The sequence below is a fragment of the Mesoplodon mirus genome (assembly GCF_964341445.2).
Source record: "Mesoplodon mirus genome assembly, chromosome: 18".
Lineage (NCBI taxonomy): Eukaryota > Metazoa > Chordata > Mammalia > Artiodactyla > Ziphiidae > Mesoplodon > Mesoplodon mirus.
Genome location: NC_138994.1, coordinates 28,345,531 through 28,372,961, shown reverse-complemented (window position 1 = coordinate 28,372,961; position 27,431 = coordinate 28,345,531). Strand labels below are relative to the sequence as shown.

Below are 27,431 nucleotides of genomic sequence, written 5' to 3'. Positions count from 1 at the left end.
GCTCCTTAAGTGCTTGAAGGAACCATAACAAGGAACCATTCTTTCCTTGTTACCAGAAGCAAGCATAGATCTTGGCATATAATAGAGGAGTGATGGTCTGTTGACTGAGTGAATGAACGAGTACATAAGAAAATGAAGTTACTTTCTCCAACTGAAGCTGCCTGTTGGGAAGGAGAAATGAAGACTAATTTTTAAATGTTGAGTGTCGCATGAGAGGCTAGGCCCTGTACGGTGAGCCATAATGGAGCTGTCCTGGACAATTAGGAAGCTTCAGAAGGGCTCTGAGCCCCTGGTAGTAGAGACAGTTGACATCTGGGATAACCTTGCCACAGTTCTTGCTGGCAAACATTTCCCTTCGTGCTACGGAGAAAAACTCAGATACATTAGGCCTTTCCTTCATTTTATTTTAAGATGTTATTCACTTTTCTGTGTTTATAAAAATACAGGGGAAAAAAGATAAGAATTATGTATACCTGCCAATGAATAAAGGAACACATAATTGGAACTTCCCTGCTGGTGCAGTGGTTCAGACTCTGTGCTCCCAATGCAGGGAGCCCGGGTTCGATCCCTGGTCAGGGAACTAGGTCTCACATGCATGCTGCAACTAAGAGTTCACATGCCACAGTTAAGGAACCTGCGAGCCGCAACTAAAGGAGCCTGCCTGCTGCAACTGGGGAGCCCTTGAGCCGCAACTAAGGAACCAACATGCTGCAACTAAGACCCGGTGCAACCAAATAAATAAATAATTGAAATTTACAAAGAACACATAATTAAAGCAGGTAATAATATCGGGGGTGTGGGTAGTAAACTAAGGCTCTACATTAACAAAAGAAATCTAGGGCTTCCCTGGTGGCACGGTGTTTGAGAGTCCGCCTGCCGATGCAGGGGACACGGGTTTGTGTCCCGGTTCAGGGAGATCCCACATGCCGCAGAGTGGCTGGGCCCATGAGCCATGGCTGCTGTGCCTGCGCGTCCGGAGTCTGTGCTGCGCAACGGGAGAGGCCACAACAGTGAGAGGCCCGCGTACCGCAAAAAAAAAAAAAAAAAAAAAAAACCAGAAGGTGCAAAACTGTTTCCTATCCCAGGCTCCTATCTTCCGTCTTACAATACTGTAACTGACACTTCAGAGAATCAAAGTCCACACCGTGTAGGATTTTTCCCACCAGTACAAAACACTGGCTCAAGGGCAAGTTCGAACTGGCTATTAATTCAGTTCAGCAAACATTTCCTGAGGCCAGGCCCTGTGTTAGCAGCACTAAACGCAAAGAGGAAGCATGCCATCACTGCTTTCAAGAAACTCAGATTCTAGCAAGACAGGCAAAGCACAAATGAAAAATAGCAAGAAATACCTTCCATCTGCCGAAAGGCATGAGCTGCCCTCAAAAGAACACAAGTTCACTGTGCAGAGATGATAGGGAGAGCACAGGGGAGTTTATCAGAGAGAATGCACAAGAAGTCACCAAGACAAGAAAAAGCACATGATACACTCCAGGTGTGTCAGAGAAAGTGGGAAAGGAGCTAAGAATGCCCTCCAATGCCACAAGAAGTGAGGGCTTTATTCCATAGCAATGGAGCATGATGGGAGGTGTTTAAATAAAGGAGGAACCTATCGGGCAGTGCAGTGGTTGGGACTCCGCGCTTCCTCCACGGCGGAAAGGGGCGGGGAGAGGGTTTGATCCCTGGTCGGGGAACTAAGATCCCGCAGGCGGCATGGTGTGGTCAAAAAAAAAAAAAAAAAAAAAAAAAAGGAACCTATCATGTAGAAGTCCTGTGAACAACTGGTGATAAGCAGGCATTGCCATTAATAACACACCACTAAGCAGTCCAAGTAATAGAGATTGAGAATTCAAGCGCAGCCTCTCCTGAGCTATACCACTCATAATGCAGGGAGCAGCAATCCTGGGCAAAGAAGACCTAAGATCCTCTGACCTGACAGTCACAACATTGCTCCGGCGGACCACGCTTGCAGACCTCCCACCACCATCTCTGTTGGTTCCGAGACTGCTCTTCTTGCCTCTTCCCACCCTCGCTCACTCTCCCCACTTTCTACCTCACCAAACGGGCCCAAGGTACAGGTCTCCTCCATCCTTCCAAAGCTCAATTTATGCCACTTCGCTTTTAAGAAAGACCCACGTTAGCGCCTGTTTTCCCAACCAAAAGAAATCCAAAGAGGTATCTATTTTCACAAAAAAGGGGGGAAAATGAGAACAGTGCCCGGCACGTGTTGTGCAGCAGCCCGTACAGAGGCAATTCGCACTGTGCGCTGCAAAAGCGGGTGCAAGGGGCACCACCCAGCTCCTTCCTGGGAACCACACTCAGCACCTCAGCATCAAGCCACCATAGCTTTGAACTGTCACTGAGCTTCTGTACTTTAGCTCAATTTATTTTGTGCATCCGTTAGCAAGATGTGTCCTATGGTCACTGCTTCTTCGCTTTACGCCACTTCGGCTTATGAAAGGCTTCATGGGAACGCTCTGCTTTCAGTCATTGGGGGAAACCCATACTTATTGTCCTCCCGCCTCCCTCCAGCCTACGCATCCACTCTCGGCCTGGCCTTTCCAGCTTTGAAAAGACAACCTGGCTCCGCCCTCTACCGCCTATATACTGCAGTGAAAGATGAGGGGAGAAGCTGACAGGCAGACAAAAGGCAGCAGCAGTGAGTGAGGCCTGACGACAGACAACGGAAGAGTTCCAGGCCCCTTCAACTTTTGAGATGTTTGGTATAATAAAAAATGTAGAAACACCTAAGGGATGGGATGAGAAAGAGCTCAAAATGGACTTCAGTATTTGTTAGCATTTGTTAAATATGGGTGGTACATACACGGGGTACAATGTAAGATTCTCCACTTTTCTCAGTATGAAATTTTTAATTAAAAATATACCAAAACACGGTTTTAAAAATTACAGGATATTTAAAATGTTTATACATTTGACAAGTTAATACAACACAAAAAATGAAATCTAATTGTGTAATTCACAAGGTAATCCAACAAATATTTAGAGTATTGTATCCTCAGGCATTACATGGCCTCCCTTTAAACTTCCTCAGCTCTCCCTCAGTGGGCTATAATTCCCAGTTTACTTTAAGGGAACTTCAATATTTAAGTTATGGTTGCTGTTTATGTCCCTTATACAAACATGCATTCATTTGGGGAAATCAATTATCAAACAAACATCAAAAGTAATCATTTCTACATTACTAATGTGACTTTGCCCGTTAGAGATCAGAATGGCATTACAAGATCATCAGTCACTTATTCTATAGGCCAGAGTTGATGCTATTGACATTTTGGGCTGAACAATTCTTTGTTGCGGAAGGCTGTCCTGTGCTTCATAAATGTTTCAGCAGCATCCTGGCCTCTGACCACTAGGTGCCAGGAGCACGTCTCCTGACTTACGACAACTAAAGATGTCTGTCTCCAGACATCAGCAAATGTCCCCTGGGGGGCAAAATCATTCCTGGTTGACACCTACTGATATAAACAAGCATAGCGTGTTTGCTTGCCAAATAACAGCAACAGAAGATGGATAAATCCATGGATTCCAAAGGTCCTAGAATTAGCAAATCTTCTCTGTAAAACTCCTAGCCCACATCTAGAAAATATTACAAAAAGAAGCAAAATGAAAAGAAAAACTAACAACACATGAGCTAAAATCTTTACTAGGGACAGAACACAGCATAGTGATCCAAAGCACAGACTTGGAGCCAGAGGACTTACATTCAGAACTCACCAGCTGTCACTCACCAACTGTGTCACTCACCAGCTGTGTGACCTGGAGCAAATGACTTAGCCTCAAGTATCTCAACTTGCTCACCTCTAAAATGGCAAGGAGACAACTAATACCTACCTCCTATGGTTATTTATTTTCTCTTAAGAATTAAGCGAAATAATACGTGTAAAGTGCTTAAAAGAATGCCTGGCATACAGTGAGTGCTCAGTAAGTGTTAGCTATTGTTATTTCACTAAAATTCCATATTTTCAATTTATACAAAGTGGAAATCACTTTACAGATTTCAACATACAACACTCTAGTTTTAGAAAATAAAATATCATGCTATGTAACTACTTTATCTACTTGACAGAGGAATTATTTTCACCCATTTTCACCATCTCGGTAAAATAATAATGGTTATGATTATGCAATCATAAGAATGATTATGCTCTCCAATAGCCATTGGAGAAACAAGTGTACTTGTACATCACTGACAAACACAAGCTAACCCCTAAAACTGGCTCTGAGGGGAGATCACAAAGCCTACCATCAACATTAATCACCAAACATATTAGCCAGGGATATCTCAATAAAAGTAACACAGAAGTAGAGATTAGGGACAGAATTACTAACTCCGGGAGCTATGGGGGGAACTGACTTAATTTCAAGAGTTAATGTCTCTGATATGTAGGCTCAGGTGCCCACCTCAGCACTGGATATGAAGATGCCTACCACAATTAATCAGGTCCCAACAGTTCATTTCTAACTGCGGTCTCCCTGAACCTCACTGCGGGTACTTCTGTAGCGTAGCTCTCCATACAAGGCAGGTCTCTGGTAACTGCCTTCTCTGGTTCTTCAGAAAACAGCATGACCTGGCTACACATACTCCTGAAGAAGTTCAAGCGTCTTCTTGAAAAACATAAAATAGAAACTGCCAGCCGAAGTCAAAGTGAGACAATGTCTCAAGCCACACTAAAATGGACTATAAAAAATACAGAGATCTAGGGCTTCCCTGGTGGCGCAGTGGTTGAGAGTCCGCCTGCCGATGTAGGGGACACGGATTCGTGCCCCGGTCCGGGAAGATCCCACAAGCCGCGGAGCGGCTGGGCCCGTGAGCGATGGCTGCTGGGCCTGCGCGTCCGGAGCCTGTGCTCCGCAACGGGAGAGGCCACAACAGTGAGAGGCCCGCGTATCACAAAAAAAAAAAAAAAAAAAAAAAAAAAATACAGAGATCTAGAAACTACCTCTAAACGACGCCAGCACCAGACACACCTCACCATGTAGCCAACACTCTTGGCCGGGATACACGGATACACCCGTGTCTACAGCATGCAACCCTGCCATGTAGCGGACAGACACTGACCAAGCTGGGTCTTGTACAGCCTCTGCCACGGGGACAGAAAGGCCCGGAGAAGGGCGCTGAGTCGCTTAAACCCACCAGTGTGGGAAGAAGCACCACGTCCACCCATTGAGAAGGCCACCCCTATTTGCCTTGACTCTTTCTCTTCCTGTTAAAAATTATCCGACTTTCACCAAAAGAATACACAACACTAACTTTCTGCAAACTCCTGCCCCCGTGGGGAACGGCATTCCTGGAGACAAAAAAGCTGGAATCAGTAACCAAGGTTCTAATTCAAATCCGGTCTAATTCAAATCCATTAACCCCTGTGATCCGTTGCCGATCTACAAAAAGAGCCTAACAGCACATTAGTCATTTGACCAGCCAGCGTCCAGCCCTTTTTCTGGTAATAAAAGCCCACAAATTCCCTCAGAGTAGGTACCTCTCCCCGCCTCTCAGTCAGCGTGGCTCCGGTGGGCTCGACTCCGCCAAAGAGCCACGGGTGACACGTGACCAGAACTGGCCAATCCCAGTCTCACAGCCTCAAACAGCGATTGGCTCCAGGTCAGACATGTGACCCCATAAGAGCCAATGAGACATCATGAGACTTTTGCTGAGGCTTCTGGGAAAGAGACAGGCGCTCTTTCCGGCTGAATCTAAACGCTGACAGGCTACAGGGGGTGAATATGCTACAGCCAAGTTTCTAACATACAGTTCCGACAACTGAAGTCCATACAGGAAAAGGCAGAGTTGACTCGTGGGGAGAACCTGAGTCCTGATGACTTTACTTGAGCCCTGAATCCAGCTAGCTGTGCCTGACTTTGCAGTTAGGTGAGCCTAACTCAAATTTCTTTCCAGCTTAAGCCAATTTAGGTTGATATTTCAGGCAGCTGAAGCGAACTGATGTATATGTGTATATCTGATTAGTACCTCACAGGATGTGAAAAATGGAATGAACTGATAGCTGGCTTGTAAAACAGTGTATATATACATGATTATTAAAAACACTGGTCACAGGTATTGATTAATAATAACAAGTGCAAAGAGAAAAAAGTGGGCATGGGAGAGAAATGACTTAGTGTGATATGTGGTTATTCTGACTCTTGAAAATATTCCAAAACATTTGTTTAAACAATTTTATCATAAAGCTATTTCAGCAATAATAATAAGAATAATAACAAGAGCCATTTGCTGAATGCTTCCTGTGGGCCAGAGGCCGTTGAAATGACTATATTATGTAATCTGCTTGAGTCCTCATAATGACCTTACAAAGTGGATGTTATTATTATCATTCCCACTAACAGATAAGGAAACTGAAGCACAGACAAGTTAAGTTACTCACCCACAGTTACACTGTAAATAAAAGGCAGGATTCAAATGCAGACATTCTGATGCAGCTCGTGCTTTTAGCCATGACACTGAATCTGAACCTACACTCAGAGTTCTAATGCTGTTCCAGTGAAGCAGAAACTCAAACTCAGGCACTCCCCAAAGCATCAAATGGGAATGTAATATACCACTATTTTAACCCTGGAAGAGTCTTAAGGACTAATTCCTACATAGTTCTGCATTACGAAAGTATACATATTTAACCACATTAGTGATCATCATTTTTTTAAAAAGTGTGAAAACCCTCACAAACCTCAACCAATTGCATCCTTTGGTTAAACAAAAGTCCTAGATGTTCCCAAGACTAAGAGGTATATTAATTAGTACTACCTTTCCAGAAAATAACATTTGCACCTTCCACAAAGTCAACTTTATGAGGACATTCCCATCACTAAGTTACTTTTCACCACTTTTATAGAACAGAAACTTATTTTAAAATCTACCCATCTTACTATAATATAAAAAAGAAAAAAAATTATGAACTGGACTTTCTCAAAATTAAACCTTTTTCCTCTTTGAAAGACACTATTATGTTAGAAGGATACGAAGCCAAGCTAAAGACTGAGAAAAAACCAATGGCAAATCACATACCTGAAAAAGGATTTGTATCCAAATATATAAAGAATTCTCAAAACTCAACAGTAAGAAAACAACCCAATTAAAAGCTAGGCAAAAGATTTCAATGGCACTCCACCAAGAGGATCTAATGATGGCAAATAAGCACATGAAAAGATGTCCAATGGCATTAGTCATCAGAGAAATGCAAATTAAAACAATGATAAGATATTACCACGTACCTATTAGAATGGCTAAATTAAAATCACTGATAGTGTCAGTGATGTGGAATAGGTGGAATTCTCGTACATTGCTAGTGGGAGAATATAAAATGGTACAGACACTCTGGAAAAAGGGTTGACAGTTTCTTATAAAGTTAAAAATATACTCACTATATCACCCAGCAATCCCCTCTCCCCAGAGACAGCTACCCTAGAGATAGAGAAATGAAAACTATGTTTGCACAAAAGTCTGTACACAAATGTTTACAGCAGCTCTATTCCTAAATGTTAAAAATTGGAAACAACGCAAATGTCCTTTAATGAGTGACAATGGAAAACTACTCAGTAATAAAAAGGAATAAACTTTCAATACATGCAATAACTTAGATGAATCTCAAAGACAGAGTAAAACAACCCAGTCTCAAAAGCTTACATGTATGATTCCATGTATAGGACATTCTCAAAAAGACAAAACTATAGGGATGGAGAAAAGGTCAGTGGTTGCAGAGGTTATAGGATGGGGAGAGTTAACTGTAAAAGGATAGCATCAGGGAATTCTGTGGGGTGATAATATTATTCTGTATAATGATTGTAGTGATGGTTGCACAAACTACACGTGTTAAATTAACAGGATAAAAGAAAAAGGTTAGTTTTACTGTATGATAATTTTAAGAATAAAATTTTAAAATTATGTTTAAATATGAATGTCAATGTCACAATGGACACGGTTTTTAAAAACTGGAAAGAAATAAAGAAGGATAAGTTTGTTAATAAAAGGAAAACCTGGGCTTCCCTGGTGGCGCAGTGGTTGAGAGTCTGCCTGCCGATGGGGGGGACACGGGTTCGAGACCTGGAATGGGAGGATCCCACATGCCACGGGGCAACTGGGCCCGTGGGCCACAACTACTGAGCATGCGCATCTAGAGCCTGTGCTCCACAACAAGAGGGGCCACGGCAGTGAGAGGCCCACGCACCATGATGAGGAGTGGCCCCCGCTCGCCGCAACTAGAGAAGGCCCTTGCACAGAAACGAAGACCCAACACAGACAAAAATAAATAAAAAATAAATAAAAATAAATACATTGAAAAGGAGAACCTATACATTTCCCTTTCTGCAAATGTAGGTTTTCGAGGCAAGAGTAGAGCCTCAGAAAGAATGTCTGCAAACAGAACAATCACTAGTTCACTAAGTACAAAATGTAGGATACTTTTGAAGAATCCCATTACAGTTAGATAATTGGTCCAGAACCAAAAGTAAATACTGGAAGAAAAATGAAATCAACAGTGTTCCACAGAGGTGGTAGGCAGACTGGCCTGGACTAAGACATGTTCAGTAATAGATAATAAGGGTGCTGATTTGTAAGCATCATTCTCGTCCCACTGTGGACTTCCTTCTGCGACAGTATAAGGATACCACCAGATCATCTTGAAATCAAGTCATGAAATGTACTTTTATGTTTTTAAAAATCAATTCTTGTCCTTAAATTAACTTTTCTTATTAGTTTAGTCATGGTCCTCTATTACTTCTAAAACATTAAATCTTATTTGATTAGAGACAGACTTCAAAAAATAAAAATAAACTGTGATCAAATAGCAGGAACAAAGAGTAGTAACTAAAATTTCTTCAATCTAAACGGAAGATGATTTCTGTATCTCTGTCTTTTACATTTGTCTCCATTAAGGGAAAAAAATGATGTACCTCATAATTAACGTGGCTGGAATGAATCAGACTGCATTTGTAAAGGTTTCAGAAGACCAATGAGCTGTGCTAAACAGTACCACTATCCACCTGAGCAGAAATTACTATCCATAAGTTTCTTTACATAACTAACGAAACAAAAATTTAAACAAAAGAAGAACTACTAGAAAAATATTAGAGATTCATTTTTTAAGTCAATAATTTGCCTCACACATTATTATTTTCCCTGTGGAAACCCAATTATTACCCTGAAAACAAGACCACGTTAGAAAGTAAATGCATTGTGACAAAAGAAAGAAAAGGCAGATTGATACATTATTAAAATAACTCACACGCCATACCGTGAGGAGTAAGGAAGCCATGGCAGAGCAGGCCCCTTTCTCCTCAATGGACAGCACAGCTGTGGGGAAGACACTGCAGCTAGCACAAGCGTGTCACACTTCTTCAGGGAGGAAGCAAGTTACACACCACTCTAGAGAGGGCGCCCATAAACTCACGGCCACGCTCATTACCCAACGTCCAGGCCACCCACAGGCTGACTGCAACCCAACTTTCCCACCATTCCCACACAGGCCCCAGGAACCGTCAGGCCTCTGAGGCTCTGCCAATGCCCTTCCCTCTACCCAAATATCCTTTCCCTCCTCTCTCCGGACCTCAATCCTGCCCAGCTCTAAATGAACACTTCAAGGCCTATTTCCCTAAGAATGCCTCTCTCAAAACCAAAATTACTTCCTAGACAATGATCTGCCTCTTACTCATCCATTATCTTGGATTAAATACATCATGTAAGATGCCTTATCTGACCAACACAACTATTTTATAAATAGGAGTCATGTTTTATATCATCTATGACATGACATGACAACCAATCAGCTCACTAAAACCATTCAATAAATACTCTAATTGAATTTCCCAAAGAGTTGACCTAAAATAACCTAAATGCTAAGCAGTTCAAGAACTGTCCTGAACCAAATTCACTTCTCATTTGAATGCCAATGTCATAGACAGGGATGTTGTATTGTCTTTAAATGTACTTGCCTTTATCCAAAACTAGAATCTCTGATGAATCTATGGGACACACATGTAAAATATTCTGCAAAGGAAAAAAGCTTTATTTAGTGTACTGTGCTTAATATTCAGCCAGACTTGCATTTTTCTCTAAAACTTATACAATTACTGAGTATGCAAGAAGCATTAGAAGAGAGACTAAGTCTATTGAGAAGAAAACTGGAAGCCAAGGTCAGCAATCACTTTCTACGTTGAATCATCTCTTTCATAAAGAGGTAAATTCTCCTAAATTCCAGAATGAATGGAATTCAAAACAGCAAAGTAAAATGCTTTAAATACATAAAATAAATATCTTGATGGACCTTCCACCATCTGTTTTAGTAACTTAAATTATAAAAAAGAACCCTAAATTTAAGAAAAGTTATATCAAGAGCTAAAATTGAGATTGTTTTTCCATCTATTACTTTGATTTTCCTGACCCATTTTTGAGAACTGTCAGCATTCTGGATCAATAATTCCAAATTATTTCTTGAAGAGAGTGAGATTCCTCCCAAGTCATTTACTATGCTTACTAATCAATAAAGATATGAAAAAACAAAAAATCCATATTTATGAGGCAAGCAAATTATATTAAAAGACTGACTTTGAGAAAAGGTTGCTGCTTGCCAAGAAAATTTTATTATTATAAAATATTTTCTGTCATTTGTATTTCTTCATTTTCCCTTCCAGATTATCTGTGTAGCCTTGTAAACACATCATAATCCAAAGCAGTGGAGCTTTATAAATAAAATGTACATCAACGCAAGAGAGCCAACTGCATAATTAAAACAAAAGTGTACCGGGCTTCCCTGGTGGCGCAGTGGTTGAGAGTCCACCTGCCGATGCAGGGGACACGGGTTCGTGCCCCAGTCCGGGAAGATCCCACATGCCGTGGAGCGGTTGGGCCCGTGAGCCATGGCCGTTGAGCCTGCGCGTCCGGCGCCTGTGCTCCACAACAGGAGAGGCCACAACAGTGAGAGGCCCGCGTACCGCAAAAAAATAAAAAAATGGGCTTCCCTGGTGGCGCAGTGGTTGAGAGTCCGCCTGCCGATGCAGGGGACACGGGTTTGTGTCCCGGTTCAGGAAGATACCACATGCCGCAGAGTGGCTGGGCCCATGAGCCATGGCTGCTGTGCCTGCGCGTCCGGAGTCTGTGCTGCACAACGGGAGAGGCCACAACAGTGAGAGGCCTGCGTACCGCAAAAACAAAAAAAAAAACCAGAAGGTGCAAAACTGTTTCCTATCCCAGGCTCCTATCTTCCGTCTTACAATACTGTAACTGACACTTCAGAGAATCAAAGTCCACACCGTGTAGGATTTTTCCCACCAGTACAAAACACTGGCTCAAGGGCAAGTTCGAACTGGCTATTAATTCAGTTCAGCAAACACTTCCTGAGGCCAGGCCCTGTGTTAGCAGCACTAAACGCAAAGAGGAAGCATGCCATCACTGCTTTCAAGAAACTCAGATTCTAGCAAGACAGGCAAAGCACAAATGAAAAATAGCAAGAAATACCTTCCATCTGCCGAAAGGCATGAGCTGCCCTCAAAAGAAGAACACAAGTTCACTGTGCAGAGATGATAGGGAGAGCACAGGGGAGTTTATCAGAGAGAATGCACAAGAAGTCACCAAGACAAGAAAAAGCACATGATACACTCCAGGTGTGTCAGAGAAAGAGGGAAAGGAGCTAAGAATGCCCTCCAATGCCACAGGAAGTGAGGGCTTTATTCCATAGCAATGGAGCATGATGGGAGGTGTTTAAATAAAGGAGGAACCTATCGGGCAGTGCAGTGGTTGGGACTCCGCGCTTCCTCCACGGCGGAAAGGGGCGGGGAGAGGGTTTGATCCCTAGTCGGGGAACTAAGATCCCGCAGGCGGCATGGTGTGGTCAAAAAAAAAGGAACCTATCATGTAGAAGTCCTGTGAACAACTGGTGATAAGCAGGCATTGCCATTAAGAACAGACCACTAAGCAGTCCAAGTAATAGAGATTGAGAATTCAAGCGCAGCCTCTCCTGAGCTATACCACTCATAATGCAGGGAGCAACAATCCTGGGCAAAGAAGACCTAAGATCCTCTGACCTGACAGTCACAACATTGCTCCGGCGGACCACGCTTGCAGACCTCCCACCACCATCTCTGTTGGTTCCGAGACTGCTCTTCTTGCCTCTTCCCACCCTCGCTCACTCTCCCCACTTTCTACCTCACCAAACGGCCCCAAGGTACAGGTCTCCTCCATCCTTCCAAAGCTCAATTTATGCCACTTCGCTTTTAAGAAAGACCCACGTTAGCGCCTGTTTTCCCAACCAAAAGAAATCCAAAGAGGTATCTATTTTCACAAAAAAGGGGGGAAAATGAGAACAGTGCCCGGCACGTGTTGTGCAGCAGCCCGTACAGAGGCAATTCGCACTGTGCGCTGCAAAAGCGGGTGCAAGGGGCACCACCCAGCTCCTTCCTGGGAACCACACTCAGCACCTCAGCATCAAGCCACCATAGCTTTGAACTGTCACTGAGCTTCCGTACTTTAGCTCAATTTATTCTGTGCATCCGTTAGCAAGATGTGTCCTATGGTCACTGCTTCTTCGCTTTACGCCACTTCGGCTTATGAAAGGTTTCATGGGAACGCTCTGCTTTCAGTCATTGGGGGAAACCCATACTTATTGTCCTCCCGCCTCCCTCCAGCCTACGCATCCACTCTCGGCCTGGCCTTTCCAGCTTTGAAAAGACAACCTGGCTCCGCCCTCTACCGCCTATATACTGCAGTGAAAGATGAGGGGAGAAGCTGACAGGCAGACAAAAGGCAGCAGCAGTGAGTGAGGCCTGACGACAGACAACGGAAGAGTTCCAGGCCCCTTCAACTTTTGAGATGTTTGGTATAATAAAAAATGTAGAAACACCTAAGGGATGGGATGAGAAAGAGCTCAAAATGGACTTCAGTATTTGTTAGCATTTGTTAAATATGGGTGGTACATACACGGGGTACAATGTAAGATTCTCCACTTTTCTCAGTATGAAATTTTTAATTAAAAATATACCAAAACACGGTTTTAAAAATTACAGGATATTTAAAATGTTTATACATTTGACAAGTTAATACAACACAAAAAATGAATTCTAATTGTGTAATTCACAAGGTAATCCAACAAATATTTAGAGTATTGTATCCTCAGGCATTACATGGCCTCCCTTTAAACTTCCTCAGCTCTCCCTCAGTGGGCTATAATTCCCAGTTTACTTTAAGGGAACTTCAATATTTAAGTTATGGTTGGTGTTTATGTCCCTTATACAAACATGCATTCATTTGGGGAAATCAATTATCAAACACACATCAAAAGTAATCATTTCTACATTACTAATGTGACTTTGCCCGTTAGAGATCAGAATGGCATTACAAGATCATCAGTCACTTATTCTATAGGCCAGAGTTGATGCTATTGACATTTTGGGCTGAACAATTCTTTGTTGCGGAAGGCTGTCCTGTGCTTCATAAATGTTTCAGCAGCATCCTGGCCTCTGACCACTAGGTGCCAGGAGCACGTCTCCTGACTTACGACAACTAAAGATGTCTGTCTCCAGACATCAGCAAATGTCCCCTGGGGGGCAAAATCATTCCTGGTTGACACCTACTGATCTAAACAAGCATAGAGTGTTTGCTTGCCAAATAACAGCAACAGAAGATGGATAAATCCATGGATTCCAAAGGTCCTAGAATTAGCAAATCTTCTCTATAAAACTCCTAGCCCACATCTAGAAAATATTACAAAAAGAAGCAAAATGAAAAGAAAAACTAACAACACATGAGCTAAAATCTTTACTAGGGACAGAACACAGCATAGTGATCCAAAGCACAGGCTTGGAGCCAGAGGACTTACATTCAGAACTCACCAGCTGTCACTCACCAACTGTGTCACTCACCAGCTGTGTGACCTGGAGCAAATGACTTAGCCTCAAGTATCTCAACTTGCTCACCTCTAAAATGGCAAGGAGACAACTAATACCTACCTCCTATGGTTATTTATTTTCACTTAAGAATTAAGCGAAATAATACGTGTAAAGTGCTTAAAAGAATGCCTGGCATACAGTGAGTGCTCAGTAAGTGTTAGCTATTGTTATTTCACTAAAATTCCATATTTTCAATTTATACAAAGTGGAAATCACTTTACAGATTTCAACATACAACACTCTATTTTTAGAAAATAAAATATCATGCTATGTAACTACTTTATCTACTTGACAGAGGAATTATTTTCACCCATTTTCACCATCTCGGTAAAATAATAATGGTTATGATTATGCAATCATAAGAGTGATTATGCTCTCCAATAGCCATTGGAGAAACAAGTGTACTTGTACATCACTGACAAACACAAGCTAACCCCTAAAACTGGCTCTGAGGGGAGATCACAAAGCCTACCATCAACATTAATCACCAAACATATTAGCCAGGGATATCTCAATAAAAGTAACACAGAAGTAGAGATTAGGGACAGAATTACTAACTCCGGGAGCTATGGGGGGAACTGACTTAATTTCAAGCGTTAATGTCTCTGATATGTAGGCTCAGGTGCCCACCTCAGCACTGGATATGAAGATGCCTACCACAATTAATCAGGTCCCAACAGTTCATTTCTAACTGCGGTCTCCCTGAACCTCACTGCGGGTACTTCTGTAGCGTAGCTCTCCATACAAGGCAGGTCTCTGGTAACTGCCTTCTCTGGTTCTTCAGAAAACAGCATGACCTGGCTACACATACTCCTGAAGAAGTTCAAGCGTCTTCTGGAACAACATAAAATAGAAACTGCCAGCCGAAGTCAAAGTGAGACAATGTCTCAAGCCACACTAAAATGGACTATAAAAAATACAGAGATCTAGGGCTTCCCTGGTGGCGCAGTGGTTGAGAGTCCGCCTGCCGATGTAGGGGACACGGATTCGTGCCCCGGTCCGGGAAGATCCCACAAGCCGCGGAGCGGCTGGGCCCGTGAGCGATGGCTGCTGGGCCTGCGCGTCCGGAGCCTGTGCTCCGCAACGGGAGAGGCCACAACAGTGAGAGGCCCGCGTATCACAAAAAAAAAAAAAAAAAAAAAAAAAATACAGAGATCTAGAAACTACCTCTAAACGACGCCAGCACCAGACACACCTCACCATGTAGCCAACACTCTTGGCCGGGATACACGGATACACCCGTGTCTACAGCATGCAACCCTGCCATGTAGCGGACAGACACTGACCAAGCTGGGTCTTGTACAGCCTCTGCCACGGGGACAGAAAGGCCCGGAGAAGGGCGCTGAGTCGCTTAAACCCACCAGTGTGGGAAGAAGCACCACGTCCACCCATTGAGAAGGCCACCCCTATTTGCCTTGACTCTTTCTCTTCCTGTTAAAAATTATCCGACTTTCACCAAAAGAATACACAACACTAACTTTCTGCAAACTCCTGCCCCCGTGGGGAACGGCATTCCTGGAGACAAAAAAGCTGGAATCAGTAACCAAGGTTCTAATTCAAATCCGGTCTAATTCAAATCCATTAACCCCTGTGATCCGTTGCCGATCTACAAAAAGAGCCTAACAGCACATTAGTCGTTTGACCAGCCAGCGTCCAGCCCTTTTTCTGGTAATAAAAGCCCACAAATTCCCTCAGAGTAGGTACCTCTCCCCGCCTCTCAGTCAGCGTGGCTCCGGTGGGCTCGACTCCGCCAAAGAGCCACGGGTGACACGTGACCAGAACTGGCCAATCCCAGTCTCACAGCCTCAAACAGCGATTGGCTCCAGGTCAGACATGTGACCCCATAAGAGCCAATGAGACATCATGAGACTTTTGCTGAGGCTTCTGGGAAAGAGACAGGCGCTCTTTCCGGCTGAATCTAAACGCTGACAGGCTACAGGGGGTGAATATGCTACAGCCAAGTTTCTAACATACAGTTCCGACAACTGAAGTCCATACAGGAAAAGGCAGAGTTGACTCGTGGGGAGAACCTGAGTCCTGATGACTTTACTTGAGCCCTGAATCCAGCTAGCTGTGCCTGACTTTGCAGTTAGGTGAGCCTAACTCAAATTTCTTTCCAGCTTAAGCCAATTTAGGTTGATATTTCAGGCAGCTGAAGCGAACTGATGTATATGTGTATATCTGATTAGTACCTCACAGGATGTGAAAAATGGAATGAACTGATAGCTGGCTTGTAAAACAGTGTATATATACATGATTATTAAAAACACTGGTCACAGGTATTGATTAATAATAACAAGTGCCAAGAGAAAAAAGTGGGCATGGGAGAGAAATGACTTAGTGTGATATGTGGTTATCCTGACTCTTGAAAATATTCCAAAACATTTGTTTAAACAATTTTATCATAAAGCTATTTCAGCAATAAGAATAAGAATAATAACAAGAGCCATTTGCTGAATGCTTCCTGCGGGCCAGAGGCCGTTGAAATGACTATATTATGTAATCTGCTTGAGTCCTCATAATGACCTTACAAGGTGGATGTTATTATTATCATTCCCACTAACAGACAAGGAAACTGAAGCACAGACAAGTTAAGTTACTCACCCACAGTTACACTGTAAATAAAAGGCAGGATTCAAATGCAGACATTCTGATGCAGCTCGTGCTTTTAGCCATGACACTGAATCTGAACCTACACTCAGAGTTCTAATGCTGTTCCAGTGAAGCAGAAACTCAAACTCAGGCACTCCCCAAAGCATCAAATGGGAATGTAATATACCACTATTTTAACCCTGGAAGAGTCTTAAGGACTAATTCCTACATAGTTCTGCATTACGAAAGTATACATATTTAACCACATTAGTGATCATCATTTTTTTAAAAAGTGTGAAAACCCTCACAAACCTCAACCAATTGCATTCTTTGGTTAAACAAAAGTCCTAGATGTTCCCAAGACTAAGAGGTATATTAATTAGTACTACCTTTCCAGAAAATAACATTTGCACCTTCCACAAAGTCAACTTTATGAGGACATTCCCATCACTAAGTTACTTTTCACCACTTTTATAGAACAGAAACTTATTTTAAAATCTACCCATCTTAGTATAATATAAAAAAGAAAAAAATTTATGACTGGACTTTCTCAAAATTAAACCTTTTTCCTCTTTGGAAGACACTATTATGTTAGAAGGATACGAAGCCAAGCTAAAGACTGAGAAAAAACCAACGGCAAATCACATACCTGAAAAAGGATTTGTATCCAAATATATAAAGAATTCTCAAAACTCAACAGTAAGAAAACAACCCAATTAAAAGCTAGGCAAAAGATTTCAATGGCACTCCACCAAGAGGATCTAATGATGGCAAATAAGCACATGAAAAGATGTCCAATGGCATTAGTCATCAGAGAAATGCAAATTAAAACCATGATAAGATACTACCACATACCTATTAGAATGGCTAAATTAAAATCACTGATAGTGTCAGTGATGTGGAATAGGTGGAATTCTCGTACATTGCTAGTGGGAGAGTATAAAATGGTACAGACACTCTGGAAAAAGGGTTGACAGTTTCTTATAAAGTTAAAAATATACTCACTATACCATCCAGCAATCCCCTCTCCCCAGAGACAGCTACCCTAGAGATAGAGAAATGAAAACTATGTTTGCACAAAAGTCTGTACACAAATGTTTACAGCAGCTCTATTCCTAAATGTTAAAAATTGGAAACAACGCAAATGTCCTTTAATGAGTGACAATGGAAAACTACTCAGTAATAAAAAGGAATAAACTTTCAATACATGCAATAACTTAGATGAATCTCAAAGACAGAGTAAAAGAACCCAGTCTCAAAAGCTTACATGTATGATTCCATGTATAGGACATTCTCAAAAAGACAAAACTATAGGGATGGAGAAAAGGTCAGAGGTTGCAGAGGTTATAGGATGGGGACAGTTAACTATAAAAGGATAGCATCAGGGAATTCTGGGGGGTGATAATATTATTCTGTATTCTGATTGTAGTGATGGTTGCACAAACTACACGTGTTAAATTAACAGGATAAAAGAAAAAAGTTACTTTTACTGTATGATAATTTTAAGAATAAAATTTTAAAATTATGTTTAAATATGAATCTCAATGTCACAATGGACACGGTTTTTAAAAACTGGAAAGAAATAAAGAAGGATAAGTTTGTTAATAAAAGGTAAACCTGGGCTTCCCTGGTGGCGCAGTGGTTGAGAGTCTGCCTGCCGATGGGGGGGACACGGGTTCGAGACCTGGAATGGGAGGATCCCACATGCCACGGGGCAACTGGGCCCGTGAGCCACAACTACTGAGCATGCGCATCTAGAGCCTGTGCTCCGCAACAAGAGGGGCCACGGCAGTGAGAGGCCCACGCACCATGATGAGGAGTGGCCCCCGCTCGCCACAACTAGAGAAGGCCCTTGCACAGAAACGAAGACCCAACACAGACAAAAATAAATAAAAAATAAATAAAAATAAATACATTTAAAAGGAGAACCTATACATTTCCCTTTCTGCAAATGTAGGTTTTCGAGGCAAGAGTAGAGCCTCAGAAAGAATGTCTGCAAACAGAACAATCACTAGTTCAACTAAGTACAAAATGTAGGATACTTTTGAAGAATCCCATCACAGCTAGATAATTGGTCCAGGACCAAAAGTAAATACTGGAAGAAAAATGAAATCAACAGTGTTCCACAGAGGTGGTAGGCAGACTGGCCTGGACTAAGACATGTTCAGTAATAGATAATAAGGGTGCTGATTTGTAAGCATCATTCTCGTCCCACTGTGGACTTCCTTCTGCGACAGTATAAGGATACCACCAGATCATCTTGAAATCAAGTCATGAAATGTACTTTTATGTTTTTAAAAATCCATTCTTGTCCTTAAATTAACTTTTCTTATTAGTTTAGTCATGGTCCTCTATTACTTCTAAAACATTAAATCTTATTTGATTAGAGACAGACTTCAAAAAATAAAAATAAACTGTGATCAAATAGCAGGAACAAAGAGTAGTAACTAAAATTTCTTCAATCTAAACTGAAGATGATTTCTGTATCTCTGTCTTTTACATTTGTCTCCATTAAGGGAAAAAAATGATGTACCTCATAATTAACGTGGCTGGAATGAATCAGACTGCATTTGTAAAGGTTTCAGAAGACCAATGAGCTGTGCTAAACAGTACCACTATCCACCTGAGCAGAAATTACTATCCATAAGTTTCTTTACATAACTAACGAAACAAAAATTTAAACAAAAGAAGAACTACTAGAAAAATATTAGAGATTCATTTTTTAAGTCAATAATTTGCCTCACACATTATTATTTTCCCTGTGGAAACCCAATTATTACCCTGAAAACAAGACCACGTTAGAAAGTAAATGCATTGTGACAAAAGAAAGAAAAGGCAGATTGATACGTTATTAAAATAACTCACACGCCATACCGTGAGGAGTAAGGAAGCCATGGCAGAGCAGGCCCCTTTCTCCTCAATGGACAGCACAGCTGTGGGGAAGACACTGCAGCTAGCACAAGCGTGTCACACTTCTTCAGGGAGGAAGCAAGTTACACACCACTCTAGAGAGGGCGCCCATAAACTCACGGCCACGCTCATTACCCAACGTCCAGGCCACCCACAGGCTGACTGCAACCCAACTTTCCCACCATTCCCACACAGGCCCCAGGAACCGTCAGGCCTCTGAGGCTCTGCCAATGCCCTTCCCTCTACCCAAATATCCTTTCCCTCCTCTCTCCGGACCTCAATCCTGCCCAGCTCTAAATGAACACTTCAAGGCCTATTTCCCTAAGAATGCCTCTCTCAAAACCAAAATTACTTCCTAGACAATGATCTGCCTCTTACTCATCCATTATCTTGGATTAAATACATCATGTAAGATGCCTTATCTGACCAACACAACTATTTTATAAATAGAAGTCATGTTTTATATCATCTATGACATGACATGACAACCAATCAGCTCACTAAAACCATTCAATAAGTACTCTAATTGAATTTCCCAAAGAGTTGACCTAAAATAACCTAAATGCTAAGCAGTTCAAGAACTGTCCTGAACCAAATTCACTTCTCATTTGAATGCCAATGTCATAGATAGGGATGTTGTATTGTCTTTAAATGTACTTGCCTTTATCCAAAACTAGAATCTCTGATGAATCTATGGGACACACATGTAAAATATTCTGCAAAGGAAAAAAGCTTTATTTAGTGTACTGTGCTTAATATTCAGCCAGACTTGAATTTTTCTCTAAAACTTATACAATTACTGAGTATGCAAGAAGCATTAGAAGAGAGACTAAGTCTATTGAGAAGAAAACTGGAAGCGAAGGTCAGCAATCATTTTCTACTTTGAATCATCTCTTTCATAAAGAGGTAAATTCTCCTAAATTCCAGAATGAATGGAATTCAATACAGCAAAGTAAAATGCTTTAAATACATAAAATAAATATCTTGATGGACCTTCCACCATCTGTTTTAGTAACTTAAATTATAAAAAAGAACCCTAACTTTAAGAAAAGTTATATCAAGAGCTAAAATTGAGATTGTTTTTCCATCTATTACTTTGATTTTCCTGACCCATTTTTGAGAACTGTCAGCATTCTGGATCAATAATTCCAAATTATTTCTTGAAGAGAGTGAGATTCCTCCCAAGTCATTTACTATGCTTACTAATCAATAAAGATATGAAAAAACAAAAAATCCATATTTATGAGGCAAGCAAATTATATTAAAAGACTGACTTTGAGAAAAGGTTGCTGCTTGCCAAGAAAATTTTATTATTATAAAATATTTTCTGTCATTTGTATTTCTTCATTTTCCCTTCCAGATTATCTGTGTAGCCTTGTAAACACATCATAATCCAAAGCAGTGGAGCTTTATAAATAAAATGTACATCAACGCAAGAGAGCCAACTGCATAATTAAAACAAAAGTGTACCGGGCTTCCCTGGTGGCGCAGTGGTTGAGAGTCCACCTGCCGATGCAGGGGACACGGGTTCGTGCCCCAGTCCGGGAAGATCCCACATGCCGTGGAGCGGTTGGGCCCGTGAGCCATGGCCGTTGAGCCTGCGCGTCCGGCGCCTGTGCTCCACAACAGGAGAGGCCACAACAGTGAGAGGCCCGCGTACCGCAAAAAAATAAAAAAATGGGCTTCCCTGGTGGCGCAGTGGTTGAGAGTCCGCCTGCCGATGCAGGGGACACGGGTTTGTGTCCCGGTTCAGGAAGATACCACATGCCGCAGAGTGGCTGGGCCCATGAGCCATGGCTGCTGTGCCTGCGCGTCCGGAGTCTGTGCTGCACAACGGGAGAGGCCACAACAGTGAGAGGCCCGCGTACCGCAAAAAAAAAAAAAAAAACCAGAAGGTGCAAAACTGTTTCCTATCCCAGGCTCCTATCTTCCGTCTTACAATACTGTAACTGACACTTCAGAGAATCAAAGTCCACACCGTGTAGGATTTTTCCCACCAGTACAAAACACTGGCTCAAGGGCAAGTTCGAACTGGCTATTAATTCAGTTCAGCAAACACTTCCTGAGGCCAGGCCCTGTGTTAGCAGCACTAAACGCAAAGAGGAAGCATGCCATCACTGCTTTCAAGAAACTCAGATTCTAGCAAGACAGGCAAAGCACAAATGAAAAATAGCAAGAAATACCTTCCATCTGCCGAAAGGCATGAGCTGCCCTCAAAAGAAGAACACAAGTTCACTGTGCAGAGATGATAGGGAGAGCACAGGGGAGTTTATCAGAGAGAATGCACAAGAAGTCACCAAGACAAGAAAAAGCACATGATACACTCCAGGTGTGTCAGAGAAAGAGGGAAAGGAGCTAAGAATGCCCTCCAATGCCACAGGAAGTGAGGGCTTTATTCCATAGCAATGGAGCATGATGGGAGGTGTTTAAATAAAGGAGGAACCTATCGGGCAGTGCAGTGGTTGGGACTCCGCGCTTCCTCCACGGCGGAAAGGGGCGGGGAGAGGGTTTGATCCCTAGTCGGGGAACTAAGATCCCGCAGGCGGCATGGTGTGGTCAAAAAAAAAGGAACCTATCATGTAGAAGTCCTGTGAACAACTGGTGATAAGCAGGCATTGCCATTAAGAACAGACCACTAAGCAGTCCAAGTAATAGAGATTGAGAATTCAAGCGCAGCCTCTCCTGAGCTATACCACTCATAATGCAGGGAGCAACAATCCTGGGCAAAGAAGACCTAAGATCCTCTGACCTGACAGTCACAACATTGCTCCGGCGGACCACGCTTGCAGACCTCCCACCACCATCTCTGTTGGTTCCGAGACTGCTCTTCTTGCCTCTTCCCACCCTCGCTCACTCTCCCCACTTTCTACCTCACCAAACGGCCCCAAGGTACAGGTCTCCTCCATCCTTCCAAAGCTCAATTTATGCCACTTCGCTTTTAAGAAAGACCCACGTTAGCGCCTGTTTTCCCAACCAAAAGAAATCCAAAGAGGTATCTATTTTCACAAAAAAGGGGGGAAAATGAGAACAGTGCCCGGCACGTGTTGTGCAGCAGCCCGTACAGAGGCAATTCGCACTGTGCGCTGCAAAAGCGGGTGCAAGGGGCACCACCCAGCTCCTTCCTGGGAACCACACTCAGCACCTCAGCATCAAGCCACCATAGCTTTGAACTGTCACTGAGCTTCCGTACTTTAGCTCAATTTATTCTGTGCATCCGTTAGCAAGATGTGTCCTATGGTCACTGCTTCTTCGCTTTACGCCACTTCGGCTTATGAAAGGTTTCATGGGAACGCTCTGCTTTCAGTCATTGGGGGAAACCCATACTTATTGTCCTCCCGCCTCCCTCCAGCCTACGCATCCACTCTCGGCCTGGCCTTTCCAGCTTTGAAAAGACAACCTGGCTCCGCCCTCTACCGCCTATATACTGCAGTGAAAGATGAGGGGAGAAGCTGACAGGCAGACAAAAGGCAGCAGCAGTGAGTGAGGCCTGACGACAGACAACGGAAGAGTTCCAGGCCCCTTCAACTTTTGAGATGTTTGGTATAATAAAAAATGTAGAAACACCTAAGGGATGGGATGAGAAAGAGCTCAAAATGGACTTCAGTATTTGTTAGCATTTGTTAAATATGGGTGGTACATACACGGGGTACAATGTAAGATTCTCCACTTTTCTCAGTATGAAATTTTTAATTAAAAAAATACCAAAACACGGTTTTAAAAATTACAGGATATTTAAAATGTTTATACATTTGACAAGTTAATACAACACAAAAAATGAATTCTAATTGTGTAATTCACAAGGTAATCCAACAAATATTTAGAGTATTGTATCCTCAGGCATTACATGGCCTCCCTTTAAACTTCCTCAGCTCTCCCTCAGTGGGCTATAATTCCCAGTTTACTTTAAGGGAACTTCAATATTTAAGTTATGGTTGGTGTTTATGTCCCTTATACAAACATGCATTCATTTGGGGAAATCAATTATCAAACAAACATCAAAAGTAATCATTTCTACATTACTAATGTGACTTTGCCCGTTAGAGATCAGAATGGCATTACAAGATCATCAGTCACTTATTCTATAGGCCAGAGTTGATGCTATTGACATTTTGGGCTGAACAATTCTTTGTTGCGGAAGGCTGTCCTGTGCTTCATAAATGTTTCAGCAGCATCCTGGCCTCTGACCACTAGGTGCCAGGAGCACGTCTCCTGACTTACGACAACTAAAGATGTCTGTCTCCAGACATCAGCAAATGTCCCCTGGGGGGCAAAATCATTCCTGGTTGACACCTACTGATCTAAACAAGCATAGAGTGTTTGCTTGCCAAATAACAGCAACAGAAGATGGATAAATCCATGGATTCCAAAGGTCCTAGAATTAGCAAATCTTCTCTATAAAACTCCTAGCCCACATCTAGAAAATATTACAAAAAGAAGCAAAATGAAAAGAAAAACTAACAACACATGAGCTAAAATCTTTACTAGGGACAGAACACAGCATAGTGATCCAAAGCACAGGCTTGGAGCCAGAGGACTTACATTCAGAACTCACCAGCTGTCACTCACCAACTGTGTCACTCACCAGCTGTGTGACCTGGAGCAAATGACTTAGCCTCAAGTATCTCAACTTGCTCACCTCTAAAATGGCAAGGAGACAACTAATACCTACCTCCTATGGTTATTTATTTTCACTTAAGAATTAAGCGAAATAATACGTGTAAAGTGCTTAAAAGAATGCCTGGCATACAGTGAGTGCTCAGTAAGTGTTAGCTATTGTTATTTCACTAAAATTCCATATTTTCAATTTATACAAAGTGGAAATCACTTTACAGATTTCAACATACAACACTCTATTTTTAGAAAATAAAATATCATGCTATGTAACTACTTTATCTACTTGACAGAGGAATTATTTTCACCCATTTTCACCATCTCGGTAAAATAATAATGGTTATGATTATGCAATCATAAGAGTGATTATGCTCTCCAATAGCCATTGGAGAAACAAGTGTACTTGTACATCACTGACAAACACAAGCTAACCCCTAAAACTGGCTCTGAGGGGAGATCACAAAGCCTACCATCAACATTAATCACCAAACATATCAGCCAGGGATATCTCAATAAAAGTAACACAGAAGTAGAGATTAGGGACAGAATTACTAACTCCGGGAGCTATGGGGGGAACTGACTTAATTTCAAGAGTTAATGTCTCTGATATGTAGGCTCAGGTGCCCACCTCAGCACTGGATATGAAGATGCCTACCACAATTAATCAGGTCCCAACAGTTCATTTCTAACTGCGGTCTCCCTGAACCTCACTGCGGGTACTTCTGTAGCGTAGCTCTCCATACAAGGCAGGTCTCTGGTAACTGCCTTCTCTGGTTCTTCAGAAAACAGCATGACCTGGCTACACATACTCCTGAAGAAGTTCAAGCGTCTTCTGGAACAACATAAAATAGAAACTGCCAGCCGAAGTCAAAGTGAGACAATGTCTCAAGCCACACTAAAATGGACTATAAAAAATACAGAGATCTAGGGCTTCCCTGGTGGCGCAGTGGTTGAGAGTCCGCCTGCCGATGTAGGGGACACGGATTCGTGCCCCGGTCCGGGAAGATCCCACAAGCCGCGGAGCGGCTGGGCCCGTGAGCGATGGCTGCTGGGCCTGCGCATCCGGAGCCTGTGCTCCGCAACGGGAGAGGCCACAACAGTGAGAGGCCCGCGTATCACAAAAAAAAAAAAAAAAAAAAAAAAATACAGAGATCTAGAAACTACCTCTAAACGACGCCAGCACCAGACACACCTCACCATGTAGCCAACACTCTTGGCCGGGATACACGGATACACCCGTGTCTACAGCATGCAACCCTGCCATGTAGCGGACAGACACTGACCAAGCTGGGTCTTGTACAGCCTCTGCCACGGGGACAGAAAGGCCCGGAGAAGGGCGCTGAGTCGCTTAAACCCACCAGTGTGGGAAGAAGCACCACGTCCACCCATTGAGAAGGCCACCCCTATTTGCCTTGACTCTTTCTCTTCCTGTTAAAAATTATCCGACTTTCACCAAAAGAATACACAACACTAACTTTCTGCAAACTCCTGCCCCCGTGGGGAACGGCATTCCTGGAGACAAAAAAGCTGGAATCAGTAACCAAGGTTCTAATTCAAATCCGGTCTAATTCAAATCCATTAACCCCTGTGATCCGTTGCCGATCTACAAAAAGAGCCTAACAGCACATTAGTCGTTTGACCAGCCAGCGTCCAGCCCTTTTTCTGGTAATAAAAGCCCACAAATTCCCTCAGAGTAGGTACCTCTCCCCGCCTCTCAGTCAGCGTGGCTCCGGTGGGCTCGACTCCGCCAAAGAGCCACGGGTGACACGTGACCAGAACTGGCCAATCCCAGTCTCACAGCCTCAAACAGCGATTGGCTCCAGGTCAGACATGTGACCCCATAAGAGCCAATGAGACATCATGAGACTTTTGCTGAGGCTTCTGGGAAAGAGACAGGCGCTCTTTCCGGCTGAATCTAAACGCTGACAGGCTACAGGGGGTGAATATGCTACAGCCAAGTTTCTAACATACAGTTCCGACAACTGAAGTCCATACAGGAAAAGGCAGAGTTGACTCGTGGGGAGAACCTGAGTCCTGATGACTTTACTTGAGCCCTGAATCCAGCTAGCTGTGCCTGACTTTGCAGTTAGGTGAGCCTAACTCAAATTTCTTTCCAGCTTAAGCCAATTTAGGTTGATATTTCAGGCAGCTGAAGCGAACTGATGTATATGTGTATATCTGATTAGTACCTCACAGGATGTGAAAAATGGAATGAACTGATAGCTGGCTTGTAAAACAGTGTATATATATACATGATTATTAAAAACACTGGTCACAGGTATTGATTAATAATAACAAGTGCCAAGAGAAAAAAGTGGGCATGGGAGAGAAATGACTTAGTGTGATATGTGGTTATCCTGACTCTTGAAAATATTCCAAAACATTTGTTTAAACAATTTTATCATAAAGCTATTTCAGCAATAAGAATAAGAATAATAACAAGAGCCATTTGCTGAATGCTTCCTGCGGGCCAGAGGCCGTTGAAATGACTATATTATGTAATCTGCTTGAGTCCTCATAATGACCTTACAAGGTGGATGTTATTATTATCATTCCCACTAACAGACAAGGAAACTGAAGCACAGACAAGTTAAGTTACTCACCCACAGTTACACTGTAAATAAAAGGCAGGATTCAAATGCAGACATTCTGATGCAGCTCGTGCTTTTAGCCATGACACTGAATCTGAACCTACACTCAGAGTTCTAATGCTGTTCCAGTGAAGCAGAAACTCAAACTCAGGCACTCCCCAAAGCATCAAATGGGAATGTAATATACCACTATTTTAACCCTGGAAGAGTCTTAAGGACTAATTCCTACATAGTTCTGCATTACGAAAGTATACATATTTAACCACATTAGTGATCATCATTTTTTTAAAAAGTGTGAAAACCCTCACAAACCTCAACCAATTGCATCCTTTGGTTAAACAAAAGTCCTAGATGTTCCCAAGACTAAGAGGTATATTAATTAGTACTACCTTTCCAGAAAATAACATTTGCACCTTCCACAAAGTCAACTTTATGAGGACATTCCCATCACTAAGTTACTTTTCACCACTTTTATAGAACAGAAACTTATTTTAAAATCTACCCATCTTAGTATAATATAAAAAAGAAAAAAATTTATGACTGGACTTTCTCAAAATTAAACCTTTTTCCTCTTTGGAAGACACTATTATGTTAGAAGGATACGAAGCCAAGCTAAAGACTGAGAAAAAACCAACGGCAAATCACATACCTGAAAAAGGATTTGTATCCAAATATATAAAGAATTCTCAAAACTCAACAGTAAGAAAACAACCCAATTAAAAGCTAGGCAAAAGATTTCAATGGCACTCCACCAAGAGGATCTAATGATGGCAAATAAGCACATGAAAAGATGTCCAATGGCATTAGTCATCAGAGAAATGCAAA

The 27,431-nt window shown here is 42.3% G+C and overlaps 1 protein-coding gene across 1 annotated transcript in view; it reads right to left on the bottom strand.

The window, feature by feature from the left end:
• The window catches only part of LOC309793384 (RAD52 motif-containing protein 1-like), a gene marked incomplete at its 5' end in the record, with an annotated part of 76,366 nt that overhangs the window by 5,910 nt on the left and 43,025 nt on the right, over window positions 1-27,431 (bottom strand). The gene's annotated exons all lie outside the window — the stretch shown is intronic.